The sequence below is a fragment of the Petromyzon marinus genome (assembly GCF_048934315.1).
Source record: "Petromyzon marinus isolate PM22_M1 ecotype Great Lakes invasive population chromosome 76 unlocalized genomic scaffold, UKy_Petmar_22M1.pri1.0 chr76_unloc.3, whole genome shotgun sequence".
Lineage (NCBI taxonomy): Eukaryota > Metazoa > Chordata > Hyperoartia > Petromyzontiformes > Petromyzontidae > Petromyzon > Petromyzon marinus.
Genome location: NW_027422620.1, coordinates 82,205 through 97,243, shown reverse-complemented (window position 1 = coordinate 97,243; position 15,039 = coordinate 82,205). Strand labels below are relative to the sequence as shown.

The 15,039-nt window shown below is 47.2% G+C and overlaps 1 long non-coding RNA gene across 1 annotated transcript; it reads right to left on the bottom strand.

Moving 5' to 3' along the window:
- Window positions 1-4,411: 4,411 nt before the first annotated feature.
- Window positions 4,412-14,820, bottom strand: LOC142908209 (uncharacterized). The gene is made up of 2 exons (XR_012931633.1): window positions 14,601-14,820; window positions 4,412-13,479 (listed from the first exon to the last, which is right to left on the bottom strand). It is a non-coding gene; the product is annotated as an uncharacterized LOC142908209 (long non-coding RNA).
- Window positions 14,821-15,039: the final 219 nt, after the last annotated feature.

Sequence of the window (15,039 nt, the reverse complement as noted above, 5' to 3'; positions counted from 1 at the left end):
GCCCCCTACTGTGCCAACCTGCTGTGCCCTAGCCACCCGGCGCTCCGCTCGTTGTTGTGAGCGTCGCTCCTCTGCCCTCCGTTGTTGTTGGAGGGCGACTACCTCGAACTGCCCAGTAGCGTCCTTCACGAGCCTCCTCCACAGAGGCTGATTTTGACACCGCTGGTACCAGTCATCGGCAAGTCCACTCAGCTCCACGTCTTCCTGTACCACATCACTCCATCTCTTCTCTAGCCCGTGCGGCGCCCGTTTAGCCCCCTCGATCCGGCCGAACAAAAGCTGTTTCGGCATGCGGTGGCTGGGAATGCGGGCTACATGACCCAGCCATCGCAGCCTTGCCTGCCGGAGGAGCTCACCGATGGGACCTTGCCCAGATCTTTCAAGGATTTGTGAGCTCCTCACACAATCCAGTCTGGTTAAACCCAGGATGGATCGTAGGCAGGCCTGTCTAAATGTTTCTAACTGGCGAAGATGTTCCATTAGGGGGGTCCACGTTTCGCAAGCGTAGAGAAGGGAGGGAATGACCGTGGCCGAGAAGACCCGAAGCTTCGTGTGGCGTGACAGACCAGGTAGCTTCCACACAGCGTTACGCAACCGATGAAAAGATATTGCCGCTCAACTGATTCGGAGTGAGACCTCTGCTATTAAACTGGAGCCGGTCATAAGCACACTCCGCAGGTATGGGAAACGCTCTACTCTCTCCACAACTGCCCCATCACCGATTGGGAGTTGTGGGGTTGGAGTGTCCCATGGTACAAAATACCCAGGTAGGTGCTTAGTTTTGGTGGGGCTGATGGTAAGGCCCCATCTCTTAGTGGCACGCTCCAGCCTCAGCAGCAGCATCTCCAACTCCTCCTCTGAATGAGCAGCTATTACCAAATAATCGGCATACATAACGTGGTTGAGCAATAGGGAGCCATCCCTTGACCGCACCTGGGCATCGATCAGCCTCCCATTATATCTGTACCATATGGAGATTCCCCCGGTACAGCTATTGAAGGCTTCATGAACTACGTGGTCAAAATAGATGTTAAATAATGTGGGAGCCAGAGGACATCCCTGTCGCACCCCAAGGTATACAGGGAATGACTCGGACTCCCGGCCACGTAGTTTTACCCGGGCCTGCTCACGATCATGAAGGTCCTTAATGATCGTGAGCAAAGGGTCAGGTACTCCAAAAGCACGAAGAACAAACCATAGCCCAGGCCTACTGATGGTATCATAGGCCTTGACCAGGTCAATAAAGCAGAGATGTAGGTCTTGCTGAAATTCCCTACACCTCTGCTGTAGCAGACGGACAGAAAATATGGCATCTGTGCAGGACCGCCCTTTCCTGAAACCACATTGGGGCTCCGCAAGCCTCTCCTCAGCATGCCTGGTAAGGCAGTGTTGAATAATCCTTGCCAGGACCTTTCCCGGCACACTGAGGAGTGAGATGCCCCTGTAGTTGTCACAGTCTGTGCGGTCTCCCTTCTTAAAGAGGGGGACCACCAGGGCATCCTTCCAATCCTGCGTAACCCGTCAAGTGGTCCTGACTGTTGTTATGATGTCATATAGGGCAGTCTGTGCACCAACGCCACCCTTCCTCAGCATTTCGCTTGGGAGATCATCTTTGCCCGCTGCCTTTCCTGGTCCCAGACTCCGGATTGCCTTCAGTACTTCCTCAACAGATGGCACTTCAGCCTGCCACTCACAGGCGGTGACTTCTTCCAATATTTGAGGCACCGCAGCCTCAGCAGGGTCATCCTCACTTTATGCCACGATGTTTTCCTGGCTGAGGGATTTTCCCTTCCCCAGAACCTCACAGAAATGCTCAGCAAAATCTGCAAACCTGTTTCACCGGGGGGTCGGAGATTGGATCACCGTTTTTTTCCCCTAATGATGGTAATAGGTGTGGCACTGCAGGTTACTTTTTTGATGGAGTTAAATAGAGATTTGTGATCGTGGGCCACTGAGGCAGACTCTATTTCCTCAGCAACCCGCGACCACCATCCATCCTTGCAGCGCCTCACGGCTCTCCAAACCTCCGAGCGAAGGTTGCGGTAAGCCTCCTCATTCTCTGACGTGGGATTCTGTAGCCGATGACAGTGGGCCTGTCGCTTTTTCTCAAATATCCTGAACACCTCCTCTGTCTGCCAGGGTCTCTGGGGAGGTCTGGACCGCGTACCCAAAGCAGCCATTGCAGCTGCATGAGTCACAGTCCTAAACCTCGCCCATTTACCCTCGACATCAGGAGGAGTCGGGGACGATGCCAACCCCAGCCGCAGGCGATGATGAAATTATCAGTAGATATATGGGCTCTGCTTCACCCACCCACCCACCCACTCCCTCATCCATCCACTCACCTACTCACCCATCCACTCCCTTACTCAATGAGCCGCTCTCCTTCTCACCCAGTACTTACACATTAACTGACCCTGCCACCCACTCAATTTCTAACCCACCCACTCAATTTCTAACCCACTCACTCACCCAACCAGCTGCCCACTCCCTCAGCCACTCACCTACTTACCCACCCACTTACACATCCACTTACCATGCAACCCACTCAATTTCTAACCCACCCACTCACCCAACCACCCGCCCACTCATCTACTCACCCATTACCACGGAATTATTCACCCACTCACCCATCAGTCAACCACCCAATAATTCAACCACTCACAAACTAAATCACCTATTAATTAAACCACCCACTAACTCAGCCACCCACTACCTCAACCACCCACTAACTCAACCACCCACTAACTCGACCACCCACTAACTCAACCACCGAGCCACTCACCCACTCAGCAAGCCACCCACTACTATATCTCTAACCCACTATTTCACTCACACACCGACTCACTCACCTATCCACTTATGCACTCACTCACCCACCTCCCACTCACCTACACACTAAACTAAATCTAAATTATGTTTATTTTACCAGGTAAGGCACACTGAGCTATATAGCTCGTTTTCAAAACAACCGTCACCACAAATGATAGCTCAACAATGTGGCGTATCACGGATACATTTATAGCAGCCAACTCCTCTAAATGCATGTTCTAAATGTTTAGGGAAAGAGACGCAACAAGGTAGGGATTGAACCTAGAAGCTTCTGGATACCAGGCGAGATAGTATCTCGTCACCATGGCGCTACGCTCTTGGACTCTCTCACCCACTCAAACACCTACCCACTATCTTCTTTGGTTCTTTCGGTAAAGTCACGTAGAATGAGAATAAAATAATAAATTGATAAAATAAAATAACACAATAATATTCTCACGACGTTTCGGCCACAACACAAGCGGCCTTCATCAGGTGAAGGGAGCGAGACTGTCTGGTAGGACAGTGACTTTACCGAAAGAACCAAAGAAGATGAATCATTGCAGTCACGAAAGCTTTAAATCGAAACCTACCCACTAACTTAACCACTCACTAACTCAACCAGCCACTTACTCAACCACCCACAAACTCAACCACCGAGCCATTCACACACGAACCCACTCACCATGCCACCCATTGTTGTTATTCTGTCTCTCACTGTTCAAATAAACCTACCATTAAAATTATAGACTGATCATTTTTTTGTCAGTGGGCAAACATACAAAATCAGCAGGGGATCAAATACTTTTTTCCCTCACTGTATATGTGATAAACCACTTTATTTTCCTGTCATTTGTAACAAGGTCGCTTTTGAAAAAATCTATATATCTCTGTGGACCTTAGCTAGTACGATGAAAAATAGTTCAGTTTTAGTTTATTGAGTGGGTAGGTGTGTGATTGAGTCATGGGTGGTTGGGTAGGTGGGTGAGTAGGTAAGTAGCTGGGTGAGAGGGCGGGTGAGTGTGTGAGTTAGAGAGTGGGTGGGTGGATGGGGTTGTGAGTGGGGGAGTGAATAGGTGAGTGGGTGGGTGAGTGGAGTCTTGAGTGAGTGGGTGTTGTATATGTGGGTGTGTGAAAATTGATGAAAAGTAATGAAAATTAAATGAAATTCGAAATTTGCATAATGAATCCAAAATTATGTTAATTCGTGTAATTATGCATATAACTATGCTAATTAGAGGTAATCGTATTAATTTATACGAGTGGGTGTGGTTGTGTTAATGATAGCCTTTATGATAATCAGGCCCCGCCTCGTTGACGAGGTGGGGTTATCAATCAGGATAACGCAATCAATCGTGTGCAGTTACGCTAGTGTCAATTCGGCCTCGTTGTCTAACTTCGTATTATTGATCAGCATAATACAATGATTTTCGCTTTAACACTCTCCGAGTGTTCATATTTTAGGTCCCAAGTTCATATAATTCGCTTTAAAGTTTAATGAGTGTGGATTGGTGTGTTTATAGTTTAGGTTCCCGAGTTCATATCTCATCGCAGGATACAGATCTTATGCAAACATTTCAGGAAAGAATCACACGACCACTTCTGTATTAATCAATTTATTTTCTAATTAAACCTTAACTATAATATGTATGTGAACTCTCAATCTCGGAACTTCAACACGGTATCCACACGGTATCAATACAGTATCATCAACGACTGTACGATTTCACTTTGATAACACATGGACCCCGCATAAAGCGATTGCTGTTAGTGAGAGAGAGAGTCAGAACATGCCAATGCTATGCTACACAAAGCTTATACATTATAATATGAACGATCATTATGCTTGAAATGGTCAGCACGTTATCACAGGCGATTGATTAACATGCAACGGTATTCATATAAAAAGACAATCAAACAGTTAATATTTCCAAAGGCATAAATGTAACAACAGATCCACCGGACAGAATATAAGATTACCGAAATAGCTTAGTGTGAGGGTATGCGGCGGAACGTGTTATCTCACGGGAGATTAATTAGTTCGTGAATAAGATTGTATGATCAGAAAATCGGTTTAGCACGATTCCTCCCCGGGAGCGTAGCTCCGTGGCGAAGGTGCCAAGGGTGAATTCGTATTGATGGATCGGTTGGTAACTTATGCGATTAGAAGTACAGTCCAAAACAAAATATTAAAGAGGAAAATTACGAATATACTTATAAACGACGGACTGTTGTCACACGATCGATGCTTCCACTGCCAGATGGTTCACGGACTTGAGTGTGTTTGTGTGTCATGAATTGTGTGGAGTAGTCATTGTTTGGAGTTGAGTCTTTAGGTCCAGCGAACGTCAGATTGGTCGTGTAGTGGGGCATAGCGCATCATCGTATCGTGGAGTTCTCTTTATAGGGTAATGTGAGTGTAGTTGGTCTTCTCGCGTTAACATACGTCGACGTGTCCCTTGTATGAAAGGGATACTCGCTCCCTTTAGAGCGGTCAGGGTGAGTGGGGGTTGTGCATCATACGTATCGGCGTTCCCTCCTCCACACAGCAGCCAGCCTCTGTCCACACGGGAGAGTTGCTTGATCGCTCTCAGTGCTGCTCAGTGACCACCTCTCTCCACTGCTGGATGAGCTGCGCAATCACGCTCGTGCTGGTTCGCTGAAAGCAGTTTCTCTCCGCTGCTGGATGAGCTGCATCGGCACGCTCCCTCTCTCTGGGTGGAGAACTCGAACGTGCTCGTTGCTGGTTTGCTGAAAGCAGGTTTTTCTCCACTGCTGGATGACTCAAGTCGCACGTGCTCTTGCTCTGGTTTGCAGAAGCTCTTGCTTGGTGCGTCGGTCGCTGTGCAGCTGGACTCAATGTAGAATAAACTTTCAACAATACTCTTTTTTTCAGCTCTTTTAAAATCACACTCGGTGGCGCCTCACTACCTTGCGAGTCTTGCCAACGTCAGTGGGTAGCGACGGGGCCACTTTGGCCTCTGTTCGCCGCCCCCTGCTCTGGAGCTCGCCGGCTGGCGACCTGTTCCTCTCGTTCCCGATTTGAACTGCTCCTGAGCCGACTCACTGGTCGAACTCTCTCGCGTTCCGACCTCCTCCGAGTCGAACTCCCCGAGTTCCGACCCCCCTGGTCGAACTCTTCCGAATTGCTCCTCCGAGTCGAACTGTCTCCCGAGAGTCGACCCCCCCGGTCGAACTCTGGTGAGCTGACCCCCTCCGGTCGAACTGAGGTTTCAATGCTCAGGATCCTCTTTTTATGCACAAAAATCTCTTCACTCGGATCCTGCCCACAAGGCGGGGTTTCTTTCGATTTTTGCTGTGTCAGGATTTGTCCGTATGTATCTGCGTCCGCGTGTGTCTGTACGTGTGTCATTGTGTGCATCACCCACGGTATATTCCGTTGTCATACTCCTACCATAAAACCCACAAGTAAAGCAATCAAATCTTATAAATTGTCTCGAAGGCGCCTCTGTCTGGGTGCACAACCTGGAGGGAGGGGCGATATTCCCTCCGACTTTCACCGACGCACAAAGAAATGGTTAAAACGTTTTAAGTTAACATTTCATTTCATCAGAGTTCCAAAGTTATGATTCTGTATTAATCCAATGTCTGGGTCAGCTTCCCGTTGTGGTGTTTGACTCGTGTTTCCTCGAGCGTATACACACTCCTACCCCGCGCTGCGGGGATACAAAGACGGCCGGGATCTCCCTTTCTCTCCGACCTTGGGTTTAACATCGCCCTTTGCTTACGTTGCAGTTTTGCTGTTCGCTTGCATTTCTTTTCCTCTCTACTCTTGCTTTAACCCTGCTTATTATTTGCGTATGGGTGGGTTAGAGCATTCATGTTGACTTAGGAAAACCTGATTGTTATAGGCTTCGGGTCAAGTCGTATAGAAATTATAAAAATGTAAATAAATTTCATATTAAATTAATAGACGGGTGATGGTTACATTGACATAGCTTGTGGCAGGGTTCAATTGAAGTGGGTGTGAAGATACATAACTTTAGCCTACCCTGTCGTTAAATTCCGACTTTAAGTTACTTTAATAGTAATGCAGAACCAATGAGCTTTTTTGACTTAACTAGATCTAGGCTAACGCAACCTCCCAGTGACCCTGGCTTTGTGTTTACGTCAGCCCCTTGCAATCCGCTGGGCTCTGCTCTCTATCTGCTCCCTCCGACCCTGGGAGGGCTCTGAACGTCAAAATCGTGTTAGTGGGTCAAGGTAAATATGACCTCCACATGCCATGCCGAGGCCTGGTTTGGTGTTTTTATTCATTATTAAAATAAAACAATAGAAATACGTATCTATATGTATCGAAAAATTACTTGTTAATATTAAGATGGAAAGGGGGGCATATACAACAGTGGCCTGCTTCATGTATCTATTTACGAACGTTCGATTTTACTCACGTTCATGCAATTGACAAATTATGGACACCTTTAGATGAACAAAATCGAATTTCCGCGTGAACGAAATTCCATACGGCACGCGCCAGATCAAACGAGAAGCACCGTTGAAGGCTGCATCATCCGTCCACTACAGCGTCACGGCGTCCCTTCAGGGCAACAGCAAAGCCTCCGCATCACCTCCAGTCAATTCAACATGCAAATCTTTTGGTGAATTCCCTGCAAAGGTAAAAAAAAATCCTTACGGGTACTTTGCATTGTCAAAAGTGATATAGGTGTATATTTTTAGATAAGGAGTGGAGTTGATATGTCCGAAACGCATCCCGATTTTTTTTGCATTAAATTAATGGGAAAATTCATTTGATATTTAGTTTTTCGCGCGTTTTATAAAGAAAGCATCGCTTTCGTAAATGGAGGAACATCAGTGAGTGTCCCTGTTGGTGAGCGTGACACTAGCAATGATGGTTGAGTCAGAGGCGCGAATGTGGCCCAGGGCAGACACGCGGACGTACGGGCGTGGCAGTGGGGAACAACGGGGTCATGATTCCAGTCGTATGAGCACAGGGCTCGTTTCAAGTTTCATTTATTATTGGTATATCCCTGTGAGCCATGCGGCTCTTGAGTCGGGTGCAACCACAAACAATGTGAACAGAGAACATCTTAAAGCGACGACACGCAACAGAAACATCCTGGATAAAACAGCAAATCTTCCAGAAAAGAAAACGGTATTACAACGCTGTGTGCAAAAATCTCAGTGTAATGCAAGTCAAAGAATTACAACTATAAGACAATTTAGATTTAAGTTATCAGGCCAACTTCGCACCTCCACAAGAAACATGGCTTAAACCATGTTTTCGAAATCAAAATAAAGCTATAAAAACAATGTAAGAACAGTAATCATAGGAACTGCGATTCAAATTTAACAAAACACATTGCAGCGGAGGGAGCTGGTAGGAACGTTGGGTTGCTCGGTCAATGACCAGGGTCAACGGCGGCGTGGTGTATTCCGCAAATATGCCCGACTATGAGGGCAGGCACAAGTCGGCGTGAGCAGGTTAAACGTTGAGTTTTATAAGGGCACCACGGGGTGACCAGCCCCTCCGCACCCAGCCCCTCCCATTTTTGTATGCACGACGGACGGTCACAATGATCCCCTGTGGGCTGGTGTCACCAGGAGGTTCCTACCAGTATTAATGATATACATTTCAGTTTATTTATTTATTTGGTATAGCCCTGCGAGCCATTTGGCTCTTGAAATCGGGTGCAACCGCAACAAACAAAAAACGAACAAGAAAACATCTTAAAGTAACTGTGCAAACAGAAAATCCAGGAAAAAACAGCAAAATATTCTTGAAAAAGCACCGTACACCAACGCTGTGTGCAAAAATCCCAGTGGGATGCAAGTCAAACAACAACAAGAAAACTTAGATTAAGGCCACCAGTCTAACTCCGTACTACAAACATGTCCAAACCAAAAAACGTTTTCGAAATAACCAAAAAATAAATCCATAATTGCAATGTAACAGTGATCATAGGGACTGACCGAAATTTTTAACAATAAACTACATGAATAACTTGCAACACCAAACCCTAGAGCCACAGCTGGCTGCATGAGTTACTCCACAACAGAAGCATCAGTCGGAGTATCTATTTTTTCAATGCACCTTTAAGATCGGCAGGCTAAATCAAAATACAGATAATACTTTGCAGTAGTCATCTGGAGCGAAACATTTTATTTTACGCTAATGAATAGCAGTGGCAGCTAGGGGTGTACAACTCCTCTAGAGCAGTGTTGAGAGAAGATCTCATTGGTAGCGATTCAAGTTGCAGTTTATTGGCAATAGCATTCCAGACCCTGGGGGCATCAATAGCAAAGGCCCTTCCTCCAGTTTTTGTACGGCAATAGGGAATGTGAAGCTGGTAAATGAGCGAAGACCTGAGGTCAAATTTGTTCTTTGAAACAGAGACGAGATCCAGTAGGTAGTCTGTGGAATTTTTTGTAAGTACATCGTGAATAAATAAGATCTGTTGCACAAGCCATCGAACATTAAGAGATGTTAAGCTTGACCCAATGTAGAGATCAGTGGTGAGTCCTATATGGGCAGTGCAATGCAAATCTTAAGGCCGAGTGATAGATGGAATCAAGCTTCAGTACTTGGGGCTGATTTTTACACGATGTCACAGTAATCAAGTAAAGGCAGTATGGTAGCTTTTATCAATGCAACGGAACATTGGGGGAGAAGCAGTGCTTGTGTCGATACAGAAAACCAATTTATATTTTCGTCTTTTTACCAATATAATCAATGCGATCTTCAAAATTCAGTTTTGAATCCAGGATGACCAAGATGCTTATAGATCTTGACTTGCTCTATTTGATAATTATTTAAGGACTGTAATTGGGGAAAAATAACTTCCAGCTTTAGTCCTGGTGAGAAGCATAGCACCTTGGTTTTGGAGGTATTCAGGACTAGTTTAAGAGCAACTAGCTGATGTTGTAGTTTGTTGAAATCACCCTGTAGCTTAGCAATCACGTCATCCGGAGAGCGGCCAGCAGTAATTAGTATCGTGTAATTTGCAAAAAGATTTACCCTGGAATTATCCAGGTCAGTGCCCAAGTCATTGACATAAAGAGAGAACAAAAAGGGGCCAAGGATGGAACCCTGTGGAACCCCTTTTGTTATCTTAACGCCGATTGACCTCCAACCATCTGTGAATACAGTTTGGGTGCGAGAAGAGGTAATTTTGTACCCATTTTACTGCGTTTTCGGAAAAACAGAGGCAACTTAGTTTACTTAGCAGGGTGTTGTGGTCTGCTGTATCACAAGCTTTGGACAGGTCAAGAAAAAGACAGGCACATTACTGCTTAGTATCAAGGCTACTGTAAATGTGATTCAGAGTCTAATGGAGCAGATGTGGTGCTGTATTTTTTTCAGAACCCAGATTGTTTTAGATGTAGTAGATTGTTGGTGGGCAGGAAACTGCTAATTTGGTAGTTAAATAATTTTTCAAACATTTTCATGAACGGGGACAAAATTGAGATAGGTCGGTAGTTGTTTGGATCATCTTTAGGGCCCTCTTTGTGAAGTGGACGGACATAGGAATGTTTCCATTCTAGAGCAACTGATGCTTATATGATGGACAGGTTGAAAATATGGGCTATAGGTTTGTATATTAGGTGACCAACAGTTAGTAGAGCAAAGATGGGAATACTATCTGCTCCGGTAGAGGAAGACCCTTTGAGGTAGGACAGTTGTTTCAGAACAATACTTTCGTGGATTTGCTGGAAACTAAAGTCGTTTAATATTTGGACAGGGGTGTACGAATTTGCATGAGCAGGGGTGACTCCCAATACATCAAAGAGATTACCAGCTTCAGAAAAATGAAGGTTAAAAAATTGTCAACTATTTTTTTTGGATCTGAAAAATATTCCCCATTTCCGTTAAGCTCAACGGGCAGATTATCTGTATTGGATGCCTTTTCGATACATTTGATTGTTTTCCAGAAAATCCTGGCATTTCCATGTGATTCCAGGAGGAAAAATAGGCATTTTTTTGACGCATCTATTCCTTAAAATCCTGTATTCTAGCCAGTCATTGACCAAAGTACTTTTCTGAGCACATGTCCAAGCCTTGTCCCTAGTTTTCATGAGCTTTGTAATCAAAGGATCAAACCAGGGTGGGTGGTTGCCTTTAGTTTTAAATCTAACCAACGGAGCATGTCTGTTAAGAATTTGGAGAAACGTGTACCTGAAGGTCTCCCAAGCCGTAGTTAGGTTGGGGATATCACAGACCTTGTCAATATCCGAGTGAAGCACATCATTAGTAAATGCCCGAGTGCTGAAGTGTCCGAGTGCTTCGGGTCTGGCTGATGATCTCACCCCAAAAATGGAGTGATCACTAAGGTTTTTACCCAGAACACCAGTCAGTGTGAAATTGTGAGGGGCATTTGTCAATAGGGCGTCAAGCAGAGATGACTGTACCAGATTTTTTAGGTTGGGTCTTGTGGGGACATTTATTAATTTTAACAGGTTAAATTCATATGCAAAATTTGTGGCCACGGCCAGCGGGTTTAGCAAATTCCAATTTAGATCACCCACTAAAACTATTTCACCTTTAGGGAGGCCTCCAAAAAGCTCTGCAGATGCAGCTTCAACATCCTTCCCACTAGGCGGTCTATATCAGGACACTACCAATATGTTATTTGGGAGAGTTTTAATCTGAGAGCCAGACCTTCAAAGCAACATTCTTTAAACAAGGAGTGAGCTGGTGAACATGCAATAGTATTACGATACTATAACATGTACGACCAAAGTTGCAGCCATAGCTGGCAGCATGACACTCCCAGTGTATGATGTATGCGAGTCAGTGGTAGTGTGAGTGAGTGTATGATGAGTGAATGGGTCTGTGGTTGTGTGAGTGATTGATGTGCGAGTGAGTCAGTGTAAGATGAGCGAGTTTATCACGGCATCCTTCCCGCTCCCACGGCCTTCTCCACGCCATCACGGCCTCTATGACGTGGCGAGTGAGCACTCGAGTCAAGAAGTGCCGAAAATAAATGTCATTATACTCTTGGTAGGTAAGAGGCCAATGTTCAGTATAAACCTCCACCAACCGACAGAGCCAATCACTTCAAGTCGTCACTTGGGAAAACATGCCAATTGAATTGGCACTTCAGCAATAGCCGAAATGTTAAAAAGCAAGCAAAATTTCCAATTTTATATTCGACGTTTCGCTGCAGATTCCATTGTCGGCGTTAACAGAACAATAAAATTCACGAAGTTTCGACTGCAACACAACAATCATCAGGTGTGAAAACCACACGACTTTACCGAAAGAACCAAGAATATAGCAATACAACTGTTAAACTTTTTTTTGGTACACTGTATTCAATTGACACCCTTTATTGCCTCCATACGCAATAATATAATCGTGATTGAGCGAACCAGTGAGTGAGTGTTGTTGAGACCTGTAGTGTGGTGGTTGAACACAGCTTAACATGTTAATACAGGTTTTAGGATTAGATCCCATAAGTATAGATGCGTCGCCACCCTCCACCACCCGACAGCCAGTAAGGTATGTCACGTAAACAACGTGCCAAATAGTTAATTAAAATACAATATATTGCCAACAGCCTACTGTAGCCAGCACCTATGAAGGCTGGTACGATACACAATGGGGTGTGTGGCCAGCACCATGCTTGGCCGCCTTTGTCTCCCCAGTGGCATTTACACATTGTAATTGATACGAATTAGAGGTTGAGTTAATCTAGGGGAGGTCCAGGACCGGCTCAGATAATGGTCACTGGTGTTGGACAATCGAACCCTGGTCGCCATGTTCATTACAGTGTGCTAACCGCTGCGCCACCGCTCCCCACACTAGGTCTGATGCCCTATAAAAATTTGCCCACGAACTGCTCTATTTTAAGGGGTTAGAAGAACCTCACTCCCAGTGATTTTCTGGTCGAGCCGTTTCCAGAGCTCAAGGGTATGAGCATCTGTGCACCCGGGGGAACCCTAACAGTTTCACACACCATGGCCTGAACCACAGTGTTAGCGATACACCATCCAGTAGGGGACTCCAAAAATCTCAACCGATGCCCCGACGGTAACTCCACACAACCCTGGTCAATTAAAATCCAGAGGGGCATCCTCTTCCAAAAATCCTTCCACAATAAACAAGGCACCGCTAACGAACTTGAAACCAACACCAGGCCCGTCCTTTCAATATCGCCAATCCGTATCGATGCCTTGATTTAGCCCACAATGCCTAAACTCCCACCATTAGCGGCAACACACAGATTATCTACCAGACCCAGGCAACCCACATCTATGGCAGAGTCCTAAAAAATAAACTCTGAAACCATGGTGGCGGATGCCCCCGTATCTATGAGCATTCGCACCTCAACAGCCTGCACAAATCCACATACCGTGGATGATCCCGCTGCCATGACACAGTGTGCCAGTGCGGTCCATTGCCAACCATCATGCACGACCTTCATACCCCGTATTCCTATGAGGGGCGATGGCGTGTGCACCTGACACTGACTGCAATGGGATGCATGAGGTGGCTGTGTTGGCCGGGTGTGTGACCTATTGCAACCTGCCTTTGGACCCAGAGGAGCGGAGGCTGCCCCAAATCAGCACGGCAGCCCCTGGAGATGTGTCCCGGTAGGCCACAACTGAAAGAGGTAATGCCCCCCCCCCGCCGCCGCTTGTCCCATCGTCGTCCCACTCCGAATGTCCTCCGCAGGCTCCAACCACCTGACGCGCAGACCCAGGGAGACTCTGAGCGCCTGGTTGCCCTTTTCTCCCGAAATCCAGCCCCTGCCCTTACCCCAGCACGTCGTCGCAGGTTACAGTGGGCCTGGATGCAATGGGCTACCTGAATCGAGGACAGGTCATCCTGCTCTGTGGCTGGCAAACAAACGTTAATTTCCTGAGCCAGCGTCAACATTTTCTCAAGCACCAGAGAATCTAGTCCTGCCCGCTCCATCTTTGGGTACGCATCCTTGGCCAGCGACAGCAGTGCGCTGCAGAAAGCGCGGGGCGTCTCCGTCTCCCCCCCCCCCCCCCCCCCCCCCCCAACTCTGTATTACGAATGTCTGCCGCGCGTTGGACGGCAGATCAAAAATTGCCGCCAACTGGGAGTACGCTTGACGCAGCTTCGTTCTGTCCACCTCCGGAATGTAAAAAAAACGCCGCCAAGGCTGTCATCCAGTGCGGTGGGAAGAATAAGTAGCGCCTCCACATCGGACCACCCTGTGAGCTCGCAAGCGGTGGAGAACCGCCGCTGGAAGGCCGCCCAATCACCCCCCGCAGCCGAAAATTAATTGAGAAGCGGCAGCCACTGCGCGAGGGAAGGTGCCCCCGGATGAGCTGTCGGCGGCAGGTTAAAGGGACCCAATTCCTGCCCTCGGTCGGCAGTGATGGCGGAGTCGCCCGCTCGCCACCCCTGAGCCACAGCCCCTTCCTTCGGCTGTTCCCTGCCCAGCTGCCCCACCAGGGTCGACACTGTGGAAAGCAGCCCCACGATGCGCTTGCCGATTGCCCGCAGCCCCCCTTCAGCCGGCGGCGGCGCAGAGCCGTCGCCCTTTGCTCGCTGCCCCGCCGGGATCACCACTCCGGGGCCCCCCACAAGGGGTCCCGGTTGCCAGCCCTGCCCGGGAATCCTCCTTGCCCGAGGGTATGCGGGTGAGAGCCTTCTTCTTCACGTGTTTCAGCATAGTCTATTTCCCCCTCAAGGATTCGAAGAAAAAAAAATTCATAACAACCCTAAGATATATATATATAAAAAAAAAAAATTCGTTAACACGCCTGACACCAAATGTTGTGTTCTAGTTCACAGACACTAATAGGAGGTAAACTATCTCTTTTATTCCGACCTTCAGAGCCTTAGGGGATAACCACACACCGGGTCGGGACAGCCAACATGCTGCCAAACCCACAGCTTGAAGAGGGTGAAGATCACAATTACGACAGCACGACGAATTCCATTCCAGATCGCAGCTGCCCCGACTGTGAGTTGGAGCGCGCCTTATATCCTGAAAAGCGTGGCCAGGCTCCACCCTCGGCCCTGCACCCCTCTGGATCCTTCAGATGGCTTCATGCTTTGCCCACAGCTGCAACTGGTAGAACGGGCTGATAGTCCTAATGCCATTGTCTACCAATCTCCCAGCGGCACGCGCTCAATTGACTCATTCCACGTCACCACACAAGTGTGTGAGCATTAGCTGGTAATTAAATCAGTATCCATCGAGCAGTGGATTAAACATGTCCGATGATGATGATGAAGAATTTAAACTGAAAGCATACACTTATATT